The sequence below is a fragment of the Eublepharis macularius genome, chromosome 1 (genome assembly GCF_028583425.1).
Source record: "Eublepharis macularius isolate TG4126 chromosome 1, MPM_Emac_v1.0, whole genome shotgun sequence".
Lineage (NCBI taxonomy): Eukaryota > Metazoa > Chordata > Lepidosauria > Squamata > Eublepharidae > Eublepharis > Eublepharis macularius.
In genome coordinates this window covers 159,913,544-159,941,000 of record NC_072790.1, presented here as the reverse complement: position 1 = coordinate 159,941,000, position 27,457 = coordinate 159,913,544, and positions in this window count along the sequence as shown.

The window sequence follows — 27,457 nt, the reverse complement described above, 5'->3', positions numbered from 1 at the left end:
TATAAAAGGGCATAGCTTTAGGTTGCTGCTGCTAATCTCCTATTTTGTGCTTGCTGCTGCTGATCTCCATTATTTCCTATGGGGGGAAAATGAAGAGGCAGGCTTCCTTTGCCAGGGGTGGCATTTTGCATGCAAAATGCCCCCCAACCTTCAGGGGCCCTTCTCCCACCTTTCCTCCCACCCCCCACCAAGTCCCAGCCTGCTCCCACTTGGGAGGGGGGGCATTTCATGGCCTCCCCAAGTAGGTTACCTTTTCTCTACAACCTACAGCTGGGGGAGGCTTGTCTTGCCAGGGGTGGCATTTTGCATGCAAAATGCCTCCCAACCCTCAGGGGCCCTTCTCCCACCTTTCCTCCCACCCGCCACCAAGGCTCAGCCTGCTCCCACTTGGGGGGGGGCATTTAATGGCCTCCCCAAGTAGGTGACCTTTTCTCTACAACCTACAGCTGGGGGAGGCTTGTCTTGCCAGGGGTGGCATTTTGCATGCAAAATGCCCCCCAACCCTCGGGGGCCCTTCTCCCACCTTTCCTCCCACCCCCCACCAAGGCGCAGCCAGCTCCCACTTGGGGGGGCATTTCATGGCCTCCCAAGTAGGTGCTCTCAGCCCCCAAAGTCCACCCCCTACAGCCCCACACATACCCAATACCCCCCCCAGCTGCCACACAGACCCAAATTACCACATTAGCCCCTCACAGACCCAAATCCACCCCCAGTAGCCCCACACCCATAACCCCAGGAACAGGCTGGCCAGCCCTCTCCCTTTGTTCCCTATGCTGGGAACTTCTAAATTCTCTTTCCCTGGGCAATTCTGCACAGCCCAGGGGTGCCACAATGGTGGGCACACTTCTGAGTGCCAGCTGGTCCCTGTGAAAGAGCACCTGAACCACAGACACCCTCCCTCAAATTCCCCCCCACCTACAGAAATGGCTGGCCAGCCAGCCCCATTGTACCCTGTGATGGGAACCAACTGCACAACAAAGAATAAAACACGAACAACACAAAATACAGTTTTTAAAAAATTATTTTCTCCCTTTCAAAGTACAAGTAGGCAAAGCATTATGACACATTACACCAGCAGTCCCCCACACAGAAAAATTAACACAACTCACGTAACATCAGAGAATCACAAAAATACAATTCCTGTCAAAAACACTTTATTTCTTGAACACCTTTAGGTTACACAGCAGGGGGGGGCACACCAAAGGGCATTCCAGCATTCCACCTCACAAAAATAACACAACTCACTTAACATCAGAGAATCACAAAAACACAATTTCTGTCAAAAACACTTTATTTCTTGAACAGCTTTAGGTTACACAGCAGGGGGGCACACCAAAGGGCATGGCCCCAGTATCTTACAAAAAAATAACACAACTCACTTCACATTAAAGAATCACCCCAAAAACTTGCTGTCAAAAGCACTTTATTTCTTTAACTGCTTTAGGTTACACAGTAGGAAGGCACAACAGGGCATGAAAGCAGTGTACTACACAAAAATAACACAACTCACTTCACATCAGAGAATCACCCAAACACAATTGCTGTCAAAACGGTGAAGTGGGTTGTATTATTTTGTGTAGTACACTGCTATCATGCCCTGTTGTGCCCTCCTACTGTGTAACCTAAAGCAGTTAAAGAAATAAAGTGTTTTTGACAGGAATTGTGTTTTTGTGATTCTCTGATGTTAAGTGAGAGTTGTGCTATTTTTCTGTGTGGGGAACCGCTGGTGTAATGTGTCATAATGCTTTGCCTACTTGTACTTTGAAAGGGAGAAAATAATTTTTTAAAAACTGTATTTTGTGTTGTTCGTATTTTATTCTTTGTTGTGCAGTTGGTTCCCATCATAGGGAACAATGGGGAGGCTGGCCAGCCATCTCTGTAGGTGGTGGGGGTGTCAGGGGGTGGTTGTCTGTGTGTCAGGTCAGGTTCTCTTTCCCAGGGACAAGCTGGCACTCAGAAGTGTGCCCACCATTGTGGCACCCCTGGGCTGTGTGGAATTGCCCTGGGAAAGAGAGTTTAGAAGTTCCCAGCATAGGGAACAAAGGGGGAGGGCTGGCCAGCCTGTTCCTGCGGTTATGGGTGTAGGGCTGCTGGGGGTGGATTTAGGTCTGTGAGGGGCTAATGTGGGGATTTGGGTCAGTGTGTGACAGCTGGGGGGAATTGGGTTTGTGTGGGGCTGTAGGGGGTGGACTTTGGGGGCTGAGAGCACCTACTTGGGGAGGCCATGAAATGCCCCCCCCCAAGTTGGAGCAGGCTGAACCTTGGTGGGGGTGGGAGGAAAGGTGGGAGAAGGGCCCCTGAGGGTTGGGGGGCATTTTGCATGCAAAATGCCACCCCTGGCAAGACAAGCCTCCCCCAGCTGTAAGCAGTAGAGAAAAGAGCACCTACTTGGGGAGGCCATGAAATGCCCCCCCCAAGTGGGAGCAGGCTGAGCCTTGGTGGGGGGTGGGAGGAAAGGTGGGAGAAGGGCCCCTGAGGGTTGGGGGGCATTTTGCATGCAAAATGCCACCCCTGGCAAAGGAAGCCTGCCTCTTCATTTCCCCCCCATAGGAAATAATGGAGATCAGCAGCAGCAAGCACAAAATAGGAGATTAGCAGCAGCAACCTAAAGCTATGCCCTTTTATAGGCGAGGATAGGGGACCTGGTTTGGGGGGCCATAACATGGCCTCCCAAAGTCCAATCGGTCTGAAGCTTGGAGGGTTGTTAGAGGGGAGTTAGAGGAAGGCCCCCACCAATTTTGGCTTGATTCAGTGGGAAAATGCCTCCCCCAGGCTTCAGAGAAGCCTGGGGGAGGCTTTTTCCCATTGAAAAGCAAGCAAAATGCTGCCCCGAATCACCCCGAATCGATTCGGGGCATGCCAATTCGGGTTTCTCGAATCGATTCGGGTTTCCCCGAATCACCCCGAATCAGGGTGATTTGGGATTTTTTCGGGTTTCATTAACCCGAACTGCACACCCCTACATGGCAATCTATTTAACAAATCCTCAAGACTCTCTCAAAGCTTTAAACAATATTTTACAGCTTTTTGCCACTATTTCAGGCCTAAATATTAATGCAGCCAAAACTGAAATATACCCAATTTATATTAATGCCTCTTCCCGCAAGGCCATTAAAACCTCATTTACTTTCAAATGGTTAGAAAAACCTTGGTGCTGCTTAGGAGTTTTAATGCCAGAAGACCTTAAGGACCTTTTCAAACACAACTATACAAACTGGATAACAAAATTGAATTTATTAATTCAGAGCTGGAACAAACTATACTTTTCGTGGTCTGAAAAATTTGATCTGATCAAATCTATTGTGCTTCCACAATTTCTTTTTCTTTTTCAAAATCTACCTATACATATCCCAAGTAAGGATTTGAAATCCTGGCAGACATCTATAAACTCATCTGGGGAAATAAAAAACCCAGATTAAGTTTTTCTATCTTATCTCACCCATCTAAACTTGGAGGATACGGCTTGCCAGACTTAACTGGATATTATGAAGCCATCCAAATGAAGAATATTATTGCATGCCTTAATTCAGACCAATCAAAAGATTGGATTGCGATTGAACAAGCCTTTCTGACTTCCGTATCTATGGAAGATTTAATCTGGAATACTCCGAAAGAGAGACCAAACCTAATCCAAAAGCTTCCACTCTTAAATTCTACCTTACAAATATGGGACATAAAAAGAACATCATTAGCCCCCAACGTCTCTCCACTATCTTCTTTTTCACAACAAAAATGGTTCATCCCAGGCAACTCTAAAAAATCTTTCCCTTTGTGGAGAGCACTAAAATTAACAAGACTATGGGATGTTACCTCAAAAAATTTTCTAAAACCAAAATCCCAATTGGAGTCATCAGCCAACATCAAATTACCATGGTTTTAACATTTTCAGTTAAAGCACTTAATTAATAGCCCAACAATACAAGCACAACTTAAAAAACCTCATACGGATTTTGAAAAACTGTTAATTTCTCGTAGTAAAAAAGAAAAAGGTCTCATCTCTATTCTTTATAAAATCCTAAACTCCCAAAAGTGGAGTAAAAAAAGGAAACTATCAGCTTCGGTGGCAGTCAGACTGCAATACAATTATTTCTGACTCACAATAGGCACAAATTTGGTCCTCAAAAATATGCTCCACTAATGCTATTAATATCAGAACAACCTTCAGAAAAATCATGCACAGGTGGTACCTAACCCCACTCAAGCTACACTACATAAATCCTTCATACAACCCACAATGCTGGCATGGCTGCAAACAAACAGGCTCTTTTTTCCACTGTTGGTGGAATTGCCCTTTGATTTCACGTTACTGAAGCCTGATCTTCAACATGATTGGGAAAATAACTGGGTATGTCATTCAACCATGTCCTGAACTTGTTTTTTTTTTTGTTAGTGGGGAAAGGAGGACATCCCTATAATCCGAAAAGATCTGATTTCAATTATGATCAGTGCAGCCAAAGCCATAATCACAAAATCATGGAAATCCAAAGTCCCACTCACAATACAGCCTTGGATTAATAAATTATGGGAATTTCTCACAATGGAGAAAATCACAGACCGCATCTCAGCCACTGAGAACCAGAACTTCCAATCCAATTTCTATGAGAAATGGTGGCCTTTTCTGGACTATATGGAAATGCAAAACAAATTCTTGAAGTCAATACCTGACAGTCTCAAAGTTATAGCAATTTATTAAATTTTATGTTCTTTCATTGTCTTTACCACATATATTGTAAATACTGCCAAGGCAATTGATACGCTGTCTCGAGCACATGTTTATATTCATACTGTTTATATAGTTATATGGTTATTTATTTGTTTTTTTACTATTGCATATTATTAAAAATTCAAAAATAAAAATTAAAAAAAATGTACCCATTTAGGTATGGCAATGCCCCCCATCAATATTAGGGTACAAACTGCACAGGCTGAGGACTCGCTGTAGAGGCCTTAGATGTATACTGTACAGCAAATGTTGAAAAATGGCACATGCATGTATACTCTTAATAAAGTTTACTTAAATATCAAAATTAAGTTTACATCCAGTATGGTATTTGAGTTTTGATATTTTTGGTTATTGGTTTTGGGCTTGCTCCCCTCCCCCACCAAGAACTTCATCTTGTAAAAAAAATCAATATATAGGGTAGAGAACACTGAAGTCCTCCCCCATCCTTAATCCAGCCTATAAACTATAAAACAATGGGAGAACAACAAAGACATAAGAGAAAAATTTCTACAAATGCAAAAGCCACTGCTACCTGGGTAGCCAATGCTGGGGTCTGCCGAGGGGCCAACAGGCCTACTTTTTGCTGTGGGTGGCTACTCCATTGTAATAGGGTTGCCAATCTCCAGGCAGATCCTGGAGTTCTCTCAGAATTACAATTGAGCTCCAGAGATCAGTTCCCCTGGAGGAAATGGTGGCTTTGGAAAGTGGACTGTATGGCATTAGATACCCTACTAAGGTCCTATTCCCCGGACTTCACCCTTCCAAATCTCCAGGAATTATCAACCAGGAGTTGACAACCCTATATTGTAGAATCAGTTGCGTCACTGTTAGTGGCCTCATCTCTATAACCCCATTGGCTGCCAGAAGCCCGGGCAGGAACCTGCAAGTGGTCAGCCCCACATTTCTGGTGCCTCTTTTGGAGCTGGCTGCCCTGAGAATCTTTGGGGGCCCTGGCCAGAGCTATCCTTGAGCTAGGTACTCTCTGGCAGATCCATGAGTGTGTGGTCAGGAGAGCTGGCCCTGGACAACATGCAGAAATGGAGGCAAGTCTGTAGCAGAGAACTCCCCTCAGCCTTCTTATTTCAACAAGCTCCCAGCAGACATTCTCTGCTGCTGCTGTCTGCTGTGCTCTTCTTCCTAGATGCCAACACCAATATGTACCACTTCCATTTCCAGTGGGGATGTGAAACTAAGTAAAAGCAGGGAGGTAGAGAGGAGGGAGGAAAGCTGCTGGGGGGAGTGAGTGGGAAAAACCAGAGGGAAAAGTGGACTTGAGCAGGAGCCAGGGGAGAAGAGGGATTCTGGCAGAACCCCTGGGGCATCCAACAGAACCCCAGGGTTCTATGGAACCCCAGCTGGGAAATGCTGTCTTACAGTGACATCTTCTGTTCATTTGTTGTATTTTTTTCAGTGTGCCATTATCATCAATATATCAAATCCTCAATGTGGCCAAATCTGTGGATACATAAATCTAGACACTAGAGCCATGAACAGACAATACAGATCTTACTACATACCTGAACAAAGCTCCAGGTTTGTAGAAAAGTCTGAAATCTGATTATGATAATAATAATAATAATAACTGGGTTTATATAATCACTGCGCTTATATACTGCTCTTCTAGACAGTTTAGTGCCCCACTAATCTGCAAGTCCTTGTGGGTCACCCACTTGCAGTGTTATAGTAATGGTTTGCCACAGAGGTCATTTCTACTGATTTCTAGATATCACACAATGCATTCAGGGTCTGTCCTGTGTTACACCTGCCAAGAGGAGACCCAGGCATGAAGGGTGACTCATGATGGTCATGATTAGAGGTGGGCACAAACAGCAATACATACACACAAAAAAGCCATGAATAGTCCAATCAGCTGTCCGCAAGCAAGCTGTTTGTGAGCCCCCATTCCCAGCGAACATGTGTTCGTTCCAAGCTCTGTTCGTGGCGTTCATCAGCCCTTCGTAAAGCCAGACAGTCTGGCTCCTTTCAATCAATTCCCCTGGCAACATAGGCATGGACTGTCTGAACTCCTTCTGGCTTTCCTTCTGGCTTGTAACCCCTCAAAGTAGCTTCCAGCAGACAGTCCAGTTTTTGCCTCTGTGAAGAAAAAATGACAAGAAAGGGATGGATCATGGATCATGGCTTTCCCAGGGTCCAATGGATCATGGCTTTCCCAGGGTCCAATCTCTCTGAAACTTGGAGGGTCTTCAGAGGACAGTGAGGACTATGTCCCCTGCAACTTTGGCAGGTATTGGACATTGGGAAGGTCAATTTGTAGCCCCTCAAGTAGCTTCCAGCAAACAGTACAGTTTTTGCTACTGTGAAGAGAATGGAAGTTTTGTATTCACTTACCGTGAAGCTTCCTTTCTTGGTGGTCCAGGAGTGGGGAAGTCCTTACTTTTGGGATATAGCTCCTCCTCTCCGAAGGCAGTGTGAGTCAGCTGATTTTGATCTCAGAGGGGAGGGGCTTGCCCTTGGAACCACCAGTCTGTTACCAAGCCCTGACTCCCCATCACGATGCCAGAAGGGAAAAGAATAACTCCAATTTTTTTTGACAGAAAGATCCCTCACTTGAATCCACTGGGAGGAAGACGATCATCCTAACTCTTCATCCAATCCTAGAAGCCGCACCACAAGAAACTCAGGTGGGCAGGACTGCCCCACACCTGAACCATTGAGAAAGGAAACTTCACGTAAGTGAATACAAATCTTCCATTCTCTGGTGGTCCTAGCAGTGGGGCAGTCCTTACTTTTGGGACATACAAGAGCAGTGTACCCCAGGGTGGGTAGTCCAGCTTCCAGGCCTAGAGGGTGTGTAGTAGTACCCTCTGCTAAAAGTTGTCTCTGGGGAAGACAACTTATCTATCCTATATTTCTTGATGAGAGAATATACTGATTTCCATGTGACCACCTTATCAATCGTTTCTACCGACTAAAGGATTTATAGGCTGCCTGTGTCACTGTTTCCCTTAGTGAGTGCGCCCTGACATCTACGGGCATCTCCAGACCTCTGGCTTGACATGCCAGAATTATGTACCCTCTGCTTTACCTACTTAGCCAAGAAAAGGACTCTCTGGGTCCCAAGAAGGACCTCCTGCAAACACACAGCTAGCATCCCAGACTTCTGAAACACTGTTTAGTCCTGCCCAAGTGGAATCTCACATCTCTACATATATCAAGGTAGTGAGATTTATTTACTTGTTTATTTGTTTGTTTGTTTTCTTCCCATGCTTTGGATTAGATTAGAAGGAGGGAAGTACTATCTCTCCTGTCCTATGAAAACATGTTAATCTTTGGAAGAAAGTTGTTTTTGTTCATAATTTGCACTACCATCTTGGAGGAAAGGGCATGGCTCTCCATCTACTGCTAGTGCCTGCCATTCTGACACTTGTCTAGCTGATTTTATTCTCATCTGAAAGATGGCTTTAAAGGTCAGTTCCTTTAGGGGACATGAGGTCATAGGATCAAGGCATCTTTTGTATAATGCTCTCAATACCAGATTAAGATTTTACGTGGGAAAAATCCAGCGAATCCTTGGAAGATTCTTCAATGAGGTCCCCTTTTAGAATCCATTGCCATGAAGGTGATATATAAGGGAACGTCCCCTCCTAGAACCCCTAATTGTGGGGATGTTGTCTAACGGTGTTGGTATTAAGACTTTTCTTCAACCCCTCTTGAAGAAAGGATAGTAACTCCCTAATTAGCCCTGAAAGATCACATGACTCTATCCATGCACTCTTCTGGGAACTTGGCAGGAAATTTTATAGACTCTGTGGAACTCTTCCTGGAGGCTTGCATAGTACCAATCATGCCTTCTGTTTAGTCCAACACTATTAGCTGTTTATGTTTGACCTCCACACTGTGAGGCTTGTCAGAGCTGGTCAGGGGTGTCGTATTGATCCCTGCATCAATGGGCCCTCCTGCAGTGGAAGTGCCAGGGATCCATGCTTGAGTCTTCAGGTTTTGAGACCATGTCTTTCTGGACCTGAAGGTTGCTAGCATCACTTCTGCACTTTACTGTGTGATCTTCTGAACAGCTCTGTGCAATAGCTGTACTGTGGTAGACATACAGGACGTGTGAAGGCTTGCTGCTCACATCGTCTATCCCTATGGATTGAGGGTTTCTTCTCCTTGCGCCTTGTTGAAAACTGTGGTAGACCAGTTGGGGAATCTCTCTGGATAGCATCCATTCTGCTCAGTTCATCACTCTGGCTTAGCCAGTCTGCCTCAGAGTTGTCCTCTGTATAAACATATAGTGACCTGTGGGAAGATTCTGAGATTCCACCATACCGTGTCTGATGGCTCCAAGTTCCATAGGTTTACCCTGTTGATCATTTGTCCTTCAGCCAGATGACCTAAGCCACTCTTCCTTGGGTGTGGGATCTCCATCTCCAAAGACATGTCCATGGTCATCACTGTTCTCTCTGGTTCCTTGAGTGGGACACCATCGTGGGACTGAATTAGATACAGCCAGTGGTTGTTTTCCTGTTTGAGGATCTGTGGCAATTCAACTATCTTGGACCTCTTGTGATCTAATGCCCCATGGTATGGCAACAGGCATTTCTAAAGTGCACAGATCAAGATGTCGTTTGGATATGGGAAAGGAGCCACTCTCTGTGGCCTAGCCATGCTATCAGTGATACTAGGATTCTGATGAACACCATAGGTGGCGTTTTCAGCTCAAAGCAAAGGGCCTAATGTTGGAAGTGCCTCTGAGAGATCGATGGAAGCCAGACAATCTCCCTTCTGAATGGCAGTCATGACAAATTTTAGCCTTTCCATTCCGACCTTCTTGTTCCTAGGCGTCTATTTTATTTTACCAAATTCCTTTGGCTCTAGGGGAAAAGGGACCAGGTGGCACAGAATTGAATTCCACTGATCACAGTATCCAACACCCGCCTGTTTCTTATTATTAGCTGCCAAGGGTTTGCCAAACATTGTAAGCATCCCCCAAACACCATCATGCCTGCTGCCTTAGTGTAGACAAATTGAGTTCCCTTCTTTGGCCCTTTAGTATTCTGACCGGATTTGTTGAGGGAGAAGGTACTACCCTCCTCTCGATGTTTGGTCTGCTTTCCTTTATTTAGAGTTTCTCCAGACAGGTTGACATCTTTGAAAGGAACCGCGGTTACTTTGGCTTTGGGGCAAATGGTGCACGTTCCAATTTCTAAGCTAAGTGTTCTGCTTTGCCTTTGGGGCAAATGGTCCATGTTCCAATTTCTAAGCTAAGTGTTCTGCCTGGTTGCCTGAAAAACATGCATAGCATAGCATATTGCTGGGGCTATTTTCTTAGTTTTGCTCTTTGGCAGTAGTTTACTGCTCATTGCAGCCAGGTCTGAGACCCAAGAGAATGTGACTCTAGGAAGGAGTGGAGCTGTCACCAATGCTCTGAAGGATGTAGTGGAAACTTCCAATTTTCTGCACATAGCCAGTTCAAACCACTTGATGCTGGAATCCTAGGTAGTCTGTCCTTGTCAACAGGCAGCACAAGATTAGATGGCAGGCTCATTACCAGATCATCCACCAATGGCAGCTTGATCCTTTCAGTAACCCTTGGAATTAATGTATAAGACTTGGGGGGGGGGGAGGAAATGAGTAGTTAGTGTTGCCAAAGTTTCCCTCTTAAGACTTCTACACGTATGAGAGACTACTGGAAGGAAATCCTTGACGGGATTATTCCTGATTCTAGGGAGGATTCTCTCCAACCCCTTAGTCCTTAAGGGAGACAACTCCAGGATCCTCATCACCTTAGGGAGCTTTCTAGGATGTGGCTCCTGAGGAAGACCTGCTAGGGAATTTTCCCTTCTTTTAACAGCTCCCCTTTCTTCTTGGCTGAAGGAGAAAACTGATAGCTCAGGGTCCTCAGGTTGAAGGCTTAACCAAGATATGTGCTCTTAATTGCCCTTGTCTCCTCTTTAATCTGGGGAGGGGGCACCCCTTTACCTATCTGGAGTCAGACCCCCATACTGGAATGCCTCTCTTGCCCATCTGAGAGTCTAGCCACTAGACTACTTATTGGTGTGCCTTCAGGACCTCTTTGAATCCCTTATTTCCATCCTGGGCCATGCCTGTTCATTTGTTAAATAGTAACTATGGCTGTGACTATGTAAATATGGGGCACGTAATTTCTTCCCCCCTAGTGGTGGAAAATGTCATTCAGTTATAGTTGCCTCTGCAACACTGGTCTTTTTTGGAGGTCTCCCATCCAGTTGCTAACCAAGGCCAACTCTGCTGTGGTACTGAGATCTGATGAGATCTGGCTTGCCTGGATTGTGATATCACAATCAGGGGCTGTGATTAGGTCAGAATCATCATTATTCCACCAGAACTGCTAGGTAATTGATACTTTTACCCAAGGTCACCCACCGAGTTCAGGTAATTATGGGACTTGAACCATCAGGGTAATGATTCATGGCTCAGCACTTAACATTACAGCAACTCATTTCAGGCTTCCTTGCCTGGTGGATGCAAACCCCAGACCTTCTCCCTTTCACTAGTCTCTTGAGATGCCCAGGAGTAGGCCGAGACCTGGGAGTTGGGTAAGTTTAGGCTGCAGGCTTGCACTCTCTGAGGCCTGAAAGGAGGCTAGGCCTGCCTTTGCTGACCTACCACCAGCAGAAAAAATTTCTAGGCATTCTTGCCTGACAGGTCCAGGCCCTTGGGCTTTTTCTCTTTCACTGGCCTATTGAGAGGCCTAGAAGAAGCTGAGGCCTAGGATTGGAAAGTCTAGGCTGCAGGCCTGCATTTTTAGAGGCCTGGGAGATGGCTAGGCCTGCCTTTCCTGACATTCTGCCATCCAGGCCCCTGGGCATTTCTCTTTCACTGGCCTGTTGAAAGGCCCAGGAGGGGCTGAGGCCTGGGAGTTTGAAAGTCTAGACTGCAGGCTTATGCTTCTTGAGGCCTGTGAGGTGGCTAGGCCTGCCTTTGCTGACATTCTACCAACAGAAATTTTCCCGGCAAAAGGAGAAATGAAAGTGAAAGTGCACCTCACAAGTTCTGGCTGAAAGGAAAGAGAAATAAAGCTCACCCTTTTATTTAGGGCGAGCTGGCTCTGAGGCTTCTGCTACTCTTTTCTCCTCCCTCCTTCCCTTCGCTGCCCCCGTTATCAGCAGGATCAGTCTTACCACAGTTCAGTCAGGGCTGCCGGGGTTGGCTGCCGGGTCCTCTGCTGCTGCTGGAGGCTGCTCCTTCCAAGCCTGAGGGAATTCCTGATAATATCGGTCTCTACAACAGGCTACCGTGGACTCAAACACCGCACCCTCTGGTCATCTGAGGGGGGGTTCCTCTCAACATGAATGTTGGGAACCTCAGTGGAGTTTTGTGGTTGTGGCCGTGGAACCTAGGAGCAACCTAAGGCCATTGACTCTAATGCTTGCCGTCACTCTGAGTGAAATGGGGGTGGGGTAGGCAGTACGGCCTTTCCTTTCCCCTGTGAGCTCTGCATTGCCTGTGGCCTCGGCCTCCCTGAGTACTGGGATTACAGGAGTGTGTCACCACGCCCAGCTTATCTCTGGCAGTTTCTTCTTCACTGGGATTGCTGCGCTTTGCAGAGCATTGCTGAAGACATCCTGCTTGGATGGCAGGGCCAGAAAGACAGGTGATTCCAGGGACAAGCCCCTCCCCTCTGGGATCAAAATCAGCTGACTGACCCTACCTTCGGGGAGGAGAAGCCGTATCCCAAAAGTAAGGACTGCTCCACTCCTAGGACCACCGGAGAAAGTGACATTGAATGGGGAGACCCATGGATCATGCCTTTCCAAAGGTGCAATCCCTCTGAAACTTGGGGGGGTCTTCAGAGGATAGTGAGGACTATGTCCCCTGCAAATTTGGTGGGTATTGGACATTGAGAAGGTCAGTTTGTAACCCCTCAAAGTAGCTTCCAGCAGACAGTCCAGTTTTTGCCACTGTGAAGAGAATATAACATTAAAGGAGGAGATCCATGGATCATGCCTTTCCTGGCTCAAGTTCAGCTAAGTCCCAAGGCTCCCATGAACCTCCAACTGCGTACATGTTTGTGAACATGTCATGTCCATCAATGTTCATGAATCCCTGTTCGTGGATGGCAACTAACAATGAACATAGTGGGGTTTTTTTCCCCTGTTCGTGCCCACCTCTAGTCATGATCAAGTGACATAAAAGCAAGGCAAAGACAAGATTATGGCAGCAGCAACATGATGAGGCAAGGAAATGCAGCAACGTCAAAGCATGGAGCAGATCTGAAGGTTTTAAGGTTCAGCCCTTCTTCTTTAACCTGTCTTGGCCTATTCATGTTTGTGAGGCTTTTTGACAATCTATCTAGCCATCCTGTGGTTGGCCAGAGCATATGGCAATGCAAAGGCTGAATCCCTCACTTGTCATACTTCAGGGTTTTAGGACTCATTACAGATTTAACCTTGGTACCTTGGTCAACAGACAAGGAACTGGGAAAGTTAGCAGGTTTGTCAATTTCTTCAAGATCACATGAAAAATATGCATGGGTGTCCATGTCATCAATGCATACTAAAGTGAGCCAAGATTCTAGTAATGCTTCACAAACATCTTTTGTCCCTCACCATACTTAAGGTTTCAACAGTATCTAACAACAGCTATGGCTTCTGCAAGAAGTGCTTTTGTGAAAGCTGCCCTTTATGGTCTCTAGCTATAGCAAAAAAGGTGTCTGTACAAGGTGTTCTTAGTCCTGCCATCCAATTTCTTTTCTTGCTTGCTGGAACAAATTGTATTTGGAAACAGTTTGGGACTCCTGATGAACAATAAAGAAAAAATAGTTCAAATTGATGACTCCTGAATTCAAATTTGGACTTGGAAGTGTTTCAGAAGAAAGTGTTGAGGTTTGATGTATTGTCAAAGGCTTTCACGGCCAGAGAACGATGGTTGTTGTGGGTTTTCCGGGCTGTATTGCCATGGTCTTGGCATTGTAGTTCCTGACGTTTCGCCAGCAGCTGTGGCTGGCATCTTCAGAGGTGTAGCACCAAAAGACAGAGATCTCTCAGTGTCACAGTGTGGAAAAGATGTTGGCAGGTCATTTATATCTACTCAGGAGGGGTGGGGTTGAGCTGAGTCATCCTGTAAGAGTTTCCCAGGGTGTGGAATGCTAATGGCGGGAGGCTTCACTGTATCCTGAGGAGGTTCTTTTGCATATGGATTGGTGCTTGATGTGCTAATCTTCTCTGCAGGGCTATTGTCGGGTATAGAGTGTTTTGTTAGCCTAGTGTTTTTCAGAACTGGAAACCATGCTCTGTTCATTCTTAAGGTTTCTTTTTTCCTGTTGAAGTTTTGCTTATGCTTGTGAATTTCAATGGCTTCCCTGTGCAGTCTGACAAAGTAGTTGGAAGTGTTGTCCAGTATTTTGGTGTCCTGGAATAAGATACTGTGCCCTGTTTGAGTTAGGCTATGTTCAGCCACTACTGATTTTTCAGGTTGTCCAAGTCTGCAGTGTCTTTCATGTTCTTTTATTCTTGTCTGGATGCTACGCTTTGTGGTCCCGATGTAAACTTGTCCACAGCTGCAGGGTATACGGTATACTCCTGCAGAGGTGAGGGGGTCTCTACTGTCTTTTGCTGATCATAGCATCTGTTGTATTTTTCGGGTGGGTCTGAATACTGCTTGAAGGTTATGCTTTTTCATAATTAATCATCTAAACCATGCACTTCAGGCAAATGGCTACTCCAGAAATGAAATCTGAAGAGCAATCAAACCCAGGATGAATCAAACAACCAAGGAAAAACAGTCTCCTACAGGAAAAGTGTTTTTGCCATATATCAAAGGAATTACTGATCAGATGGGAAAGCTTATGAAAAAGCATAACCTTCAAGCAGGACATCAGGAACTACAATGCCAAGACCACGGCAATACAGCCCGGAAAACCCACAACAACCAGTGGAGGTTTCTCAGGAGAAAAGGAGATAAAGTAAAATATGGCACTCTAATGTTTATGGCTTGGTATAAAATCAGTGCTATAGCTGGGGATTGAAAAATGTCTACAAAACCCTCCAGAAAGCTGCAAAAATACTTACCACAAACTCAGCTTGGAAGATGATCCCCTATCTTGTCACAGCCAATTTGGCCATGTGAATCCATGCCATAGTAACATTAAGACTTGACTACTGTAAGTTAATTTGGAGACTCCAGTTTGTGCAGAAAACTGCAGCTCAGCTATTATTGGGAGCTAGGGGGAACCATGATTATTACTCCCATTCTACAGTCACTCCATTGACTACCTATCAGTTACTGAGCCCAATTCAAAGTACTGGCATTCAAAGCTCTTCATGGTCTTGGTCCATCATATCTACAGGATCACCTCTCTCTCTATATTCCACCAGGGCAGCTTTGGCCATCTGAGCAGGTCCTTCTGCAGGTGCCACCTTGCACATGAGCAAAATCAACATCTACATGTACATTCTCTGTGGTGGCCTCCACTTTATGGAATGGTCAGAGGAAGTTAGGAAAGCTCCCCTCTCCTGGCCTTCCACAAATGATGCAAAACTGAATTATTCAAGAGGGCTTTTTACTCAGATAGGAGGGCTGCACTATAAGGAAGGGGTCTCAAAGAGATCCATTGGTAATGGGATAAGGAAGGAAGACAGACTTACTACTATTGCTGAAAATATTGATGGACCATAGACTCCACTACTGTTGCTATAAGTATAATCCTACTGAACAGTTCCTATGTTGTTTAATATGTCAGTCACAGCATTGTTTATGCTCTATTTCAGCATTTCAGTTCAGTGCTGAATTTCTCTGTTTTTTAAAATCTTTGCAAATTCACATATACATACCCATTATATGTTTTATTGAGGTGTCTTTGATATTGACTGTACTGATTCACACTGTGCAATCCACATTGAGTCTCAGTGAGAAAAGCAGACTGTAAAGAACATAAATTTTAAAAAATAAATAAAAACTATCACTGTATGATTAAGTGAACTGACTAATACAGGTTTTTTGAGGAAACAAAAAGGCCCCGATGTTCTGACCTATCCCATAGCAATAATCTGGGCTTGAATATCTGCCTAAAGAAAAACTACCAAGACTTGCTAATGATTCTGGAATTTAGCTGTTCCAATAAGAAAGCAGAGGTCATGGGTCAGCAGAACATTTCACATCTTTTCCCATAATATTTGTAGCTGACAGAGATCCAGATAGTAGAGAACAATCTGATCCTGTGTGAGTAATCTAAAGCCCATTACCTCAGAACTTTGTGGAAGGGTTGGCTTCATTTAACTGCAACCCAGCATGAATGCCACTTAGGCCAAATAAGCACACAGGGTCAAAGAGCCCAAATTCTCAGACAAATAGGGTGTGTGATGTGAACACTGGCATGACAAGGAGGGAAATGGACAGTTATGTAACTGGAATATGATGCAAAGTCCTCTGAAGTCTGTGGAGGTTCCCATTGTTGCAGGAGATTGGAACCAGTTCCATATCTGGAGCAAGAAGTCTGCATTGTATGGATGGACAATGGTGGGCACAATTTTCCTATGTCCCCAGTGTGGGGGGTTGGATATTCTAGCCTAGGCCACCAAAAATCTTTGGGCTGGTCCTAGGGGTTGGTTCAGAGTTGCTATCAGCACCACAGTGTCAATACATTCATCTGAAGGTATGCCTACAGCCTTGCACAAGAGCAAGGTCAGGAACCTTGTACAAAACAGGAGTCCCAGATTATATATGTAGAGCTTATACACATGCATTTGCACCAAAATAGGTGTCTATACCTGATTCCTGCAAGCCTCTTGCAGACGTAAGTGCAAGCAGGTTACGATCACAAGATGATACTAAAGAGTCTATAAGAGTCTAAGATTAGGATTTGGAAGATGACAAAACTTTTAACTTCATGTTGCATCACTCATCTGCACATACAACTTTATTCGGCGTTTTACTACAATACTGACAATTAGATTGAAAAAATAAACAGTTTATAATTATTATTTATTATTTTAATTTATGAAATTTAAATTTAAATTATATCCTGTTAAAGCCCGTTCTTTCAACTTACAAAAAAAAATCATATAAATCAGTATGATATATGTCTAAGTTAAAACATGAACTCAGCCTTGGTAAGCCACTCCTCTCAGCCCCAGCCCCAGCATTTCAGCTGTATTGTGGGGATAATGATAATACTGACTTTGTTCACCGCCCTGACTGGGGCACTAATCTGTTTAGAAGAGCAGTATATAAGTGAAGTTGTTCTTGTTGTTATATGTACCTGTAGTCATACAAGCATAATAAATCACAACTGATTGCACAGACAACCTGACTAGTGATGAGCATGAACCAGGAAAAAAACAAACTGTTCATTCATGGTTCATCGCATTTCACAAACCACGAACCCACAACTTTCACGAACCTGCCCCAGTTCGCGAACCGGTTCGTTTGGTTCATGAAAACATCACATCCAGAGAGTTGCTGCCAGTTTCAGTAGACAGTACTATAATGGACCAATAGCCTGATTCAGTATAAGGCAGCTTCATGTGTTCTGATTCCAAATCAACTATGAATAAATTAAAGGTACTGGTCCCACAGCTTGCTTCCCTCCATTGAAAGAAGTCAAAGTACTGCTATCTTAACCCATGACTGCTAAATTTATTCAGGAGCCAGGGCAGGCCCAGCACATTTGCCACTTCAAGTAGCTATCTCTTTCATTCTGGGAGTTGCACCCAGAATCTTCTTTAAACTTGCAAAGGGTCCTGGGACACAAACCTCAGATTGCATGCCTCTTCACTAATAGCTCTACAATATTAGAAGCCCAAGGAAATGGTCAGGTTTAGAGATGGGCACGAACCGAAATATGAAACAAAGTTCTGCACAAACCGGGCCAGTTCATGGTTCGCGAATCGGCAGTTCATCAGAGCCCATTTCTGATGAACAACCACAAACTTTAGGCTGGTTCGTTTGTTTTGTTTTTTGGTTTGTCATGGCAGACAGCCTGGCGCCGATCAATCAGTTTCCTAGGCAACAGGGGATGGACCTCTTGCAGACCTTCTGCTGACCCAGAAGTGACAATTGCTGACAGGGTCTCAGGCAGAGGGCTTTCATGTCACCTAGTACCAGATTCTTTAACTGGAGATGCCATGGATTGAACCTGTATGACCAGTGAAGCTGCAGATGACACTTAACAATTTAAAATGAGAACAAAAAGGATCTTTCTAAACTGAGTGAGTGGGAGAGAACACAGCAAATGAAGATTGGTGCTTATTGGGGCAAAATATTCTAACTTTAAATATGCACAGCATATTTTTACTGTTTTTAACTTTGTATTGTGATGGCCTTTGGCCATATACAATTAAACCTTCTTACCTTACCCACAGCTAGGATCAAAACTGGCAAGATACCCTGAGGATTGTGGTTGTCATGTCTGTACCCCTACATCCATGTCATTGTTCTAGGTGGTGAACCGTTGCTAATGCTGTACATTAATTTCATTTTGCAAATGTTCTAACCATGACTTTCGCTTCTCAAGCAGCCTGAGAATACAGCTGTCTTATCTCTTTCCTTTGAAGCTCACAGAAGTGACCTTGCACTGTGTGAAATTTTACAGTTTACTCTTATGCCTTTTGTCCTGTATAAACTCTAGAAAAAATTCCCAGACCCTTTCCTGCACAAACCTGTGGTCTAAGTGGGAGGGGGAAAATGATTGAGTATTTAGTACTTTCCTCAAGTTTCTATTCCTGTCAAGGAAGTGTGTATTGCTTAGATGCTTTCTTGCCTCTGAGTAATTCTATGGACACATATATGGAAATGATTGGATTTCTGAATAAAAACTATTTAACCAAGAGCTTAGACTTCTTGTTGCAATGGTACAGAGACCTGTCTGCCATATCCTGTCACCCATAGTCTGACAGTGGTAGATGGCTCAATGAAACTGTTAACTAAAAACTGAAGATTTCTTTATTAACAGTAACTGTAGGGCAGATAAGATATAAGAATACTTAACAAAAGGCAGTTCATGTCCACTAGGCCCAGTGCTGTCCTATAGTAGGGTATCACCCTCCCATGGATTTCAATCACAGGCACAATCAACTATATAAGTCATATATTCCAATAAGTGCATGAAGAAAGTGCAAAAGTGCCAATTCTCCAATAAATACAATAAATAACCTACCTAAAAATATGTCTAAATATATCAGTTATTATAAGGAGCTCCTTATAGGGGTGGGGTCTGGATTGTAAATTATGGAACTTGCATAATCTTCTCGACCTGTAGAAGGAAAGAAAAAATAATTTACTTCAGCGCTTTAAAACCAACTGTTCATGTGATTAATGGGACTTTGAATCTGCTTATATATTGTATCTTGGATGCTGTGATTGTTATATTATATTGTAATGACTGATATATTTAGACAGCTGCTGATAGGCTTGTACAAGATCATGTTTAGCAAAAATCTTTCCACCCACTAGGGCAAACACTAGCTGGTTTATGGCAGACACTGGATATGGGTCTTGTTTGAGTGCCTTATTTACAGTACATATGTCATTTCTGCAAATACGTACAATGTCATTTGGTTTTGTCATGTCTGTCACCCATCCATGCCATTATTTTCAGCTGATGTGTTATTATGAACCATTGTTCTCTGCTGTGTCTCGATGTCATATTGCTAATGCCATAACTTGCCTTGCATTTACAGGCCTGCTGTATCCAAAGTATCTTATCTCTTGTGCTTTGAAGCTCAGTGTCTCTGACCTGCTGGTTCTCAGGAGGAAGAATACCATGTTTCATTCTTAATCTATTGCCTCTCTTGTGTCTAGACAAAGCATACAAACTATTTAAGGAGTTCTCAGGACCACTTTGCACCAAAAGTTATGTTTTCCTGTTGGGAGGGGAGATGAGTACTTGGGACCTATATGAACCATAGTTTTACAGACATTGTTATTCCTGTCAACTTCCAATCAATCTGTGGACATATCTATGAACATGATTTGATTCCTTGAATAAAGACTTTTCAACCAAGACCATGGAGTGCTTGATGTGAGGGTACAGGGATCTGCCATAGCCTGTCATCCATGGAGCTGACATTTTGACAGGAATCTCTCTTAATTCCTCTGTACCTGTTACCTTTGGAGGATGGCTACCAGCTTCACATCGTCAGAGCCAGACCCGGGGCCTACATAGCCAGGGGACTCAACTAAATGCCTAGACCTTTGGCTGGGATCAGGTGCAACTCCTGGAGGAAATTCTAGAGAGCTGGTGCCTGTGACTCAAATGACACTGGACTACCTGATGGACTCCAATATAGTGGAAATGAGGGGACTTGGAGCAACGGGAGTCTCTCCCAATGTATCGAGAATTGGGAGCAATCCCCAAAGCTGGGTCTGCCCACTATCAGTGGAATTTACCACCCACCAGTGAGTGGGCCCCTCGCAGATCCATAACTGCTGAGGAGAGGATGCAATGCTGTGGAGGAACAATGTATTTTTGACATTCCCTCGAGATGAAGGGGTATGTTGGTGAGCTGATGGCAATGGGAGCTGCCGCTCCAGCAGGACAAGCTGAGAGGGGCGTGATAAAACCGTGGATGGCTGAGACCAGTGAGTATCGCCTCTTGAGAGAACCAGTGGAGGATGTACAAATACTGGGGGGGGGTCTGGATTACTCCCAGGCAACGCAGAGGAGTATCAAGGATACATAGTGGAACAAGGAATTGATCCCTTGGATGTGTGTGAACTGGGAGTGGTGGCCAGGCCAGGGAACTAGAGTTGGGGCCAGATGCCACAGCTACCCACACTGGAGGACTTACAAACACAGGGGGACCCTGAATTAACCCCTGGCAACAGGCAGGAGTTTTTGGATGACATGGTTGACGATGAAACTGACACCCAGGATTGGCGTGAACTAGGAACTGCAGCTGGGCCAGTAGACCCAAATGGGGGCCAGATGCCACAATCGGCAGGATCGAGATGGAAGGGTACGTTGGTGAGCTGATGGCAATGGGAGCCACTGCTCCAGCAGAACAGGCTGAGAGGGGCGTGATAAAACCGTGGATGGCTGAGACCAGTGAGTATCGCCTCTTGAGAGAACCAGTGGAGGATGTACAAATACCGGGGGGGGCCTGGATTACCCCCAGGCAACACAGGAGTATCAAGGATACATAGTGGAACAAGGAATTGATCCCTTGGATGTGTGTGAACCAGGAGCAGTGGCTGGGCCAGGGAACCAGAGTTGGGGCCAGATACCACAACTACCCACACTGGAGGACTTACAAACACAGGGGGACCCTGAATTAACCCCTGGCAACAGGCAGGAGTTTTTGGATGACATGGTTGACGATGAAACCGACACCCAGGATTGGCGTGAACTAGGAGCTGCAGCTGGGCCAGTAGACCCAAATGGGGGCCAGATGCCACAATCGGCAGGGTCGACAGAAAGACCAGCATCAAGTTTTGTTATGTGGGATCCTCCCGAAGGCTGCCTACAAGCTATGCAAGCGGTACCCAAATCGAAAAGTTATCAATCCCTCGAAGCCCAAATGGCAAAGATGAGACACGATCTGGGGCAAACTGCCCAGCTAGTACAAGAAATGATGAACCTTCCGGTAAGACTGGCTATGAGACCCTGCGAGGAACCCGTGGGGCTAACGCCAGAGACTTTCCAGCAGCCATGGCTGCCCAGGGAGCAAGAGAGAGCTCCACCGATTGGTCAGTGTAATGATTTCAAGAAATGGGTGCATGTGTCTTTAAATGTTTGGTGAGATAGGTGAAGAGTGGGGGGTGAAAGAGAGAGATGAGTGAGTGATATGATTGGTTGATGACAGAGAGTGGGCGGAGTGAAGGCAGTTTTCAGTTATTGAGGGACAGAAAAAGATTCAGTTAGGGCAAGAGAGGCAAGCTGCGTGCAGCCTGAGTGTGTTCATGTATTTGTGAAGGAAAGGCAACCTGAGTGGAAGCCTGAACTGAGTTGTCTGTGAGACTATATATTCATTCTATTTGAAGCAGGCAAACTGTGTGTGCACCTGAGAGAGAAAGAATTGAGAGTGAAAACAGGCTAGCTGTGTGCTGTCTGAGGAGTTCTCTGTGAGAGAAATATAGAGCCTAGAGAAAGAGGCTAACTGTGTGTGAAGCCTTACAAGAGATCTGTGTGAATGAGTTTGGATGAAGCAACTAGAAGAACTAAGAACTACTTTTATGTAACCAATACGCTTCTTAAAAAATAAACTTTTATTTTGTTTTGTTATGTCCCAGAGTAGCAGTCATTGTTATCTCCCATTCCTATCCTCAGGGCCACATAGAACCATGAAGGAGCCTGACGCTCAAACACGTTACAAAAGGGAAAATTTAAATAAAACATTTTGGAACAATATATTCCTGGTGGCAGCAAACTACCCAGAGGGTGTAAGGGGGAGATTTAAAGCAAAATCCACCCTAAAGAAAGTACAGGTCATAACAGTCAGGGACCAATGAATGTTATGGGATTAACACCTTCCAGGAGGGGAAGGTCAATTCTGGTGTCTTCTGTGCCTTCAGTAGGAGCACAAGGAATTCCCCCCACTATGCAGTTTCCAAGAATGATGGGAGCAGGGAGACGGAGACTAACTCAATCTCCCATAATCATGACTGCCTCTAATGCACCACCCCAAGGAGCAGGGGTCAGCCAAGCTGAGGGAACTCAGCTGTTGATCATCCCAATAGCTGCAACTAGTGCAGGGGTGCCAGTCACCACAACAGGGATGAGAGTATTGCTGAACCAATGGGTTCAAGTTCCAGCCCCCCCTCCAGTAATGAGAGTTCCCAATTTACCACCCCAAGGAAGAGTGGGTGGCCAGCAAGGGGGAACACTGCCAGTGAACATTCTGCCTTCTGGAATAAGTGCAGGGGCATCGGTTGCCACAACAGGGATGAGAGTACCCAGGCTCTCAGCCACAGGGAGCCCCTATCATAGTCCCAATGGGACAGGATTACAAATGGGCCATGCACAGCTCGGAGGCCCCATAGTATACCCCCTTGGAGAGTAATGGGGGGCCAAGCACCAGCACCACCACTTCAACCACCTCAAAGGGTAGTGACTCAACCCATCCCTATTGTGTATGGAGTAAATGTGGTATAGCAAATTCCCTACCTGGTGCAGGGACCCATCCAGCCACCCCCCTGAGCGGCCCCTATCCAGCAACCCGTAAGAAATCAGGAACTAGGAGCTCCCACCGCGGGGCTGCCACAAGGGTGGTTTAAACTAGAAGCCAAATTTGATGGAGACCCAGAGGACTTGGGATTTTTTTTATAGTATATGCGATGGAATTTTTCAAGGACTGGGGACATTTATTCCCAAACGAACATAGTGTCAGAACCTGTTTAACCTGAGTGAAGCCATGTTTAATTCTGTAGTGTTTAGTCTATCTTTTCTCCAGGCCTCAACACCTGCTGGGAGCCACTCCCATGGGAAAGGAAACTCTCTTATCAGTCTACTCGTCCTTGGCCAGCACATCGTGCCTCTGTGAAGCTTTGCTATGTGAACTCGGGGGGGGAGGCTGGGCTAAGGAGTGTGAAATGTAACCATTTTCTTTTCATGAGTTATTCTTGTCAATTCATTGGTCGACCAGGATCTCTATCCTGGATTGTGTATGCTCAGAGATTAATGCTGTCTTTCACAATAAATCCTTTGGAAATAGAAAGACTTGGTCTTCTTGCTGAAGGGAGTGAACCAGACTATCAACTATGAAGTAGCATAGTCTGACACATAGCAGGGGGAGCCATTTAGGTTCCCGATTGGGGGGCCCTGCAGCTGCATGGTTTGTGACTTTACATGAGGCAGGAGTGCCAGAATTGTATGATTTAAATGCATTTGTGTATGCCTTAAGAGCCCAATTTGAAGACCCTCTAGAGGAAGAGAGGGCCCGTACAAAGCTAAAGACTATAAGACAGGGGTACCGATCCATATGAGAGTATGCCGCAGAGTTCAGGCAATATGCCACCAAAGTACATAATTACCATGAGGGGATCAAAATTGATTTTTTTTTTTAAATGGACTAAATGCTGACTTGTTAACTAAGGCGCTAATGCAAGACAACCCGCAAACCTTGCTAGGATGGATCCAGCTAGCATGGAAGGTCGAAAATCGGGATCAAGTAGTGAAACTTGTGTGAATGCAGCAACACGCAGGGGTGAGGAAGCCGATGGCTGAAGGGAGAGGACGTGCCCAGCTGGGGCCAAGACCTCCAATCCTAGGAACTGAGAGATTTATGCTGGAGACAAAGACTATACTTACAATGTGGGGGCATTGGACATTTTGCAGCTCAATGCTCTGAATGGCCAGCCCAAGTGGGAAGGGGCTGCATTGTGCCAAAGCCATTGGGGGGCCCTAAACCGCCTGGCCGATAACTGCCTCCAAAACGTGGGAGACCTGAGACTGGCTTGGAACCCGATGAGGGTCCTGGAGATGCCAAGGAACCTGTACCGAGAGAGATGGAGGAGAGCCTCATTCCGCTTTCAGGAAACGAGAAAGACCTGCCATAAAAAGAGCCCGGTGGCAGGTCCCAAGAGAGTCGAAGGCACCAGAGGTGAGAGAAAAAGGGACCCTCCTGTTTATGCCAGTGACTTTACTTAACCCGAAAAAGGGAACACATGTACGACTGCAAGCTTTAATAGATTCGGGATGCACTCGGGACTTAATATCACCAGCTCTAGTCACAGGATTAGGATTGGATGTTGTAGAACTCAAAGATCCCATAGTGTTTGAGCAAATGGATGGATCCAGTATGAATCCGGCTGGTTATAGAACTGAACCCACCCCGACGGGCATGGGAAATCTTCGGGAAAATCGAACGTATGTAGTCAGTGCTGTAGCCAAATACCACCTAGTGCTGGGAAGCCGTTGTCTTTGGGACCATGACCCATTTATCAAATGGTCCACTGGAGAAGTGTATTTCGAAGGAGAACAGTGTGCAAGACATGTGTGGACTCAGAGATGGGGCCGGGAAGCACTCTCCCCTTTAGAGACTGTATTATTAACCATCGAGGAGGAAAAAGCCATCCCCCTCAATTACCAGGATTTAAAACAAGTGTTTGATGAAAAAGAAGCTGATAAACTTCCCCCTAATAGAGCTACAGACTGTGTTATTGAATTACTTCCAAGGGAGAAGTTGCCTAAGGGAGAATTGTATTCTATGAGCCCAGCAGAAAGAGAGGAACTATGTGAGTTCATTGATAAAAAATTGGCGCGAGGATTCATCTGCCCTGCCAGCTCCCCCCATGCTGCGCCTGTGTTGTTCCGCAAAAAGAAGGATGGGGGACTAAGGCTGTGTACTGACTATCGTGTATTAAATGCTGTGTCTATGTCTAATATATACCCCTCCCTTTGATTAGAGACTTGCTCAGTGTGGTGGCGCAAGAAAAATTTTTCTCGAAGCTGGACTTAAAAGATGCTTACTTCCAAGTGAGGATAAAGGGAGGGAGATGAATGGAAAACAGCATTCAATACTCCCCTGGGGTAATTCGAATATCTCATGATGCCGTTCAGATTGCAAGGGGCCCCAGGGGTCTTTATGAACTTAATACCTGTACAAAGGTGTGGTGGTTTACCTAGATGATGTGTTGATTTATTCTCCGGATAAGGAATCTCATGTTGAATTAGTCAGGAAGATACTGACCACTTTAAAGAACCACAAACTGCTGGTGAAATTGTCTAAATGTGAGTTCCGCAAAGAGAAGCTAGAGTTTTTGGGGTACTGAGTCTCGCACCGAGGACTTAAAATGGACTCAGCAAAAGTTCAAGCCATTGTGGTGTGGGAACCCCCCAAAATGAGATGGCAGTTATAACCGGTTTTAGATTTTACTAACTTTTAACGACCATTCATAAAGAACTTTGCTCAAATCACTCTACCCTTAACAGACTTGTTGAAAACAAGGGGGAGCAGGCCGCAAGGCAAAAAGCCTAGTGCTAAATTAAATTGGACTGTAGAGTGCCAAGAGGCTTTTGAGAAGTTGAAGAAATTGTTTATTTTGGAACCAGTTCTGCAGCATCCAAATGAGAACCGAAAATTTGTGGTCCAGGTAGATGCTAGTGATGTTGCTGTGGGGGGGGTCCTCCTAAAACTGAGGAGGGAAAGTTATATCCCTGTGCATATATTTCCAAGAAATTCTCTGAAACTGAATGCAATTGGAGCGTATGGGAGAAAGAAGCTTTTGCTGTTAAATTTGCTCTTACTACTTGGCGGCACTGGTTGGAGGGGGCTAAATTTCCTTTTGAAGTGTAGACTGATCCCAAAAATTTAGAAGTGTTATGCACCGTCCGTAGATTAAGCGCCAAACAATTAAGGTGGGCAGAATTCTTTTCCAAGTTCAACTTTACACTGAAGTACCTCCCCAGCCAATCACATTTCTTAGTGGATGTGCTCTCGCACATGCCCCAACATGACAGCCAGAGGGAGGAGATAATTGATACAGTTTTTTCACCAGCTCAACTGGGAGGAGCAGTGACGACACACAGCCAAGCTGCGAAAATGCAAAACAGCCCGAAACCTGATCTCTCCCAAAAGGGAGAGAGAGTTAAAGCTGAAACAGAAAAAGAGGGGGGGATGCCCAAAGCTGATCTGAAACAAGGAGAAGATGGGAATTGGTACCGAATGGATGAATTATATATTCCAGCTAGCTTGAGAAAAGAAATATTACAACAGTGCCATGATGCAAAGCTTGCTGGACATTTCGGGTCCTCAAAACCCTATATTTAGTACAAAGACAATTTTGGTGGCCAGCTATGAGAAAAGATGTCTCTCAATATGTAGCCTCATGCCCTGTGTGTATAATGGGAAAATCTAGGAGGGGAAAAACCCCTGGACTTTTGCAACCCTTAGAAACCCCTGCTAGACCATGGGCTGTGATTTCAATGGACTTTATCACAGACCTTCCCCCCTTGAAAGGATATACAGTCATTTTAGTAGTGGTGGATTTGTTTTCAAAACAAGCTCATTTTATTCCATGTACTACAATCCCTACAGCTAAGAAACTGGCCAGCCTTTTCATGAAACACGTGGTCAGACTGCATTCCTTCCCTAATAATGTAATATCCGACAGGGGCCCACAATTCGTTGCCAACTTCTGGTGGGAGCTTCTCAAAATTGACGGAATTGAACAGGGAACTAGCTCCGCCTATCATCCCAAAAGCGACGGGCAATCAGAATGCACAAATTAAATGCTAGAACAGTTTTTAAGGTGTTACATTAACTATCAACAAGATGATTGGATTGATTTTCTTCATTTCACCAAATATGTGTATAACAGCTCAATATACAGCTCTACAGGAGCTTCTCCTTTTAAAATAGTACAAGGCTATGAAGGAACAGCCTTACCATTTGCAACAGCCTCTAACTCCCAACAACCAGGAGATTTGGGAGAATGGTGGACTCAATTAACTTCCCAATGGGAAATTATGCAAAAGACTCTGGACAAGGCAAAAGAGGACTATAAAAAGTTTGCTGACAGAAAACGTTCTGAACAATGGACTCTGCAACCAGGAGACTTTGTGTACATCTCCACCAAAAATATAAGAGGAGAGTAACCAAACAAAAAGTTAGGATGGAGATACTTGGGGCCTTTTCCTATTAAGAAAGTAATCAATGAAGTTACTGTTGAAATAGAACTCTCCCAAAACTTAAGACAAATCCATCCTGTATTCCACTTTAGCCTTCTGAAAAAGGCTCCCCCACCTGACAAATGGCATCCAGAATGGGGAGCCCCTCATCCAATGCTAATAGAGGGACAAGTTCACTATGAAGTAAAAGAAATCCTGGACTCTAAAATAAAACACAACAAGCTTTA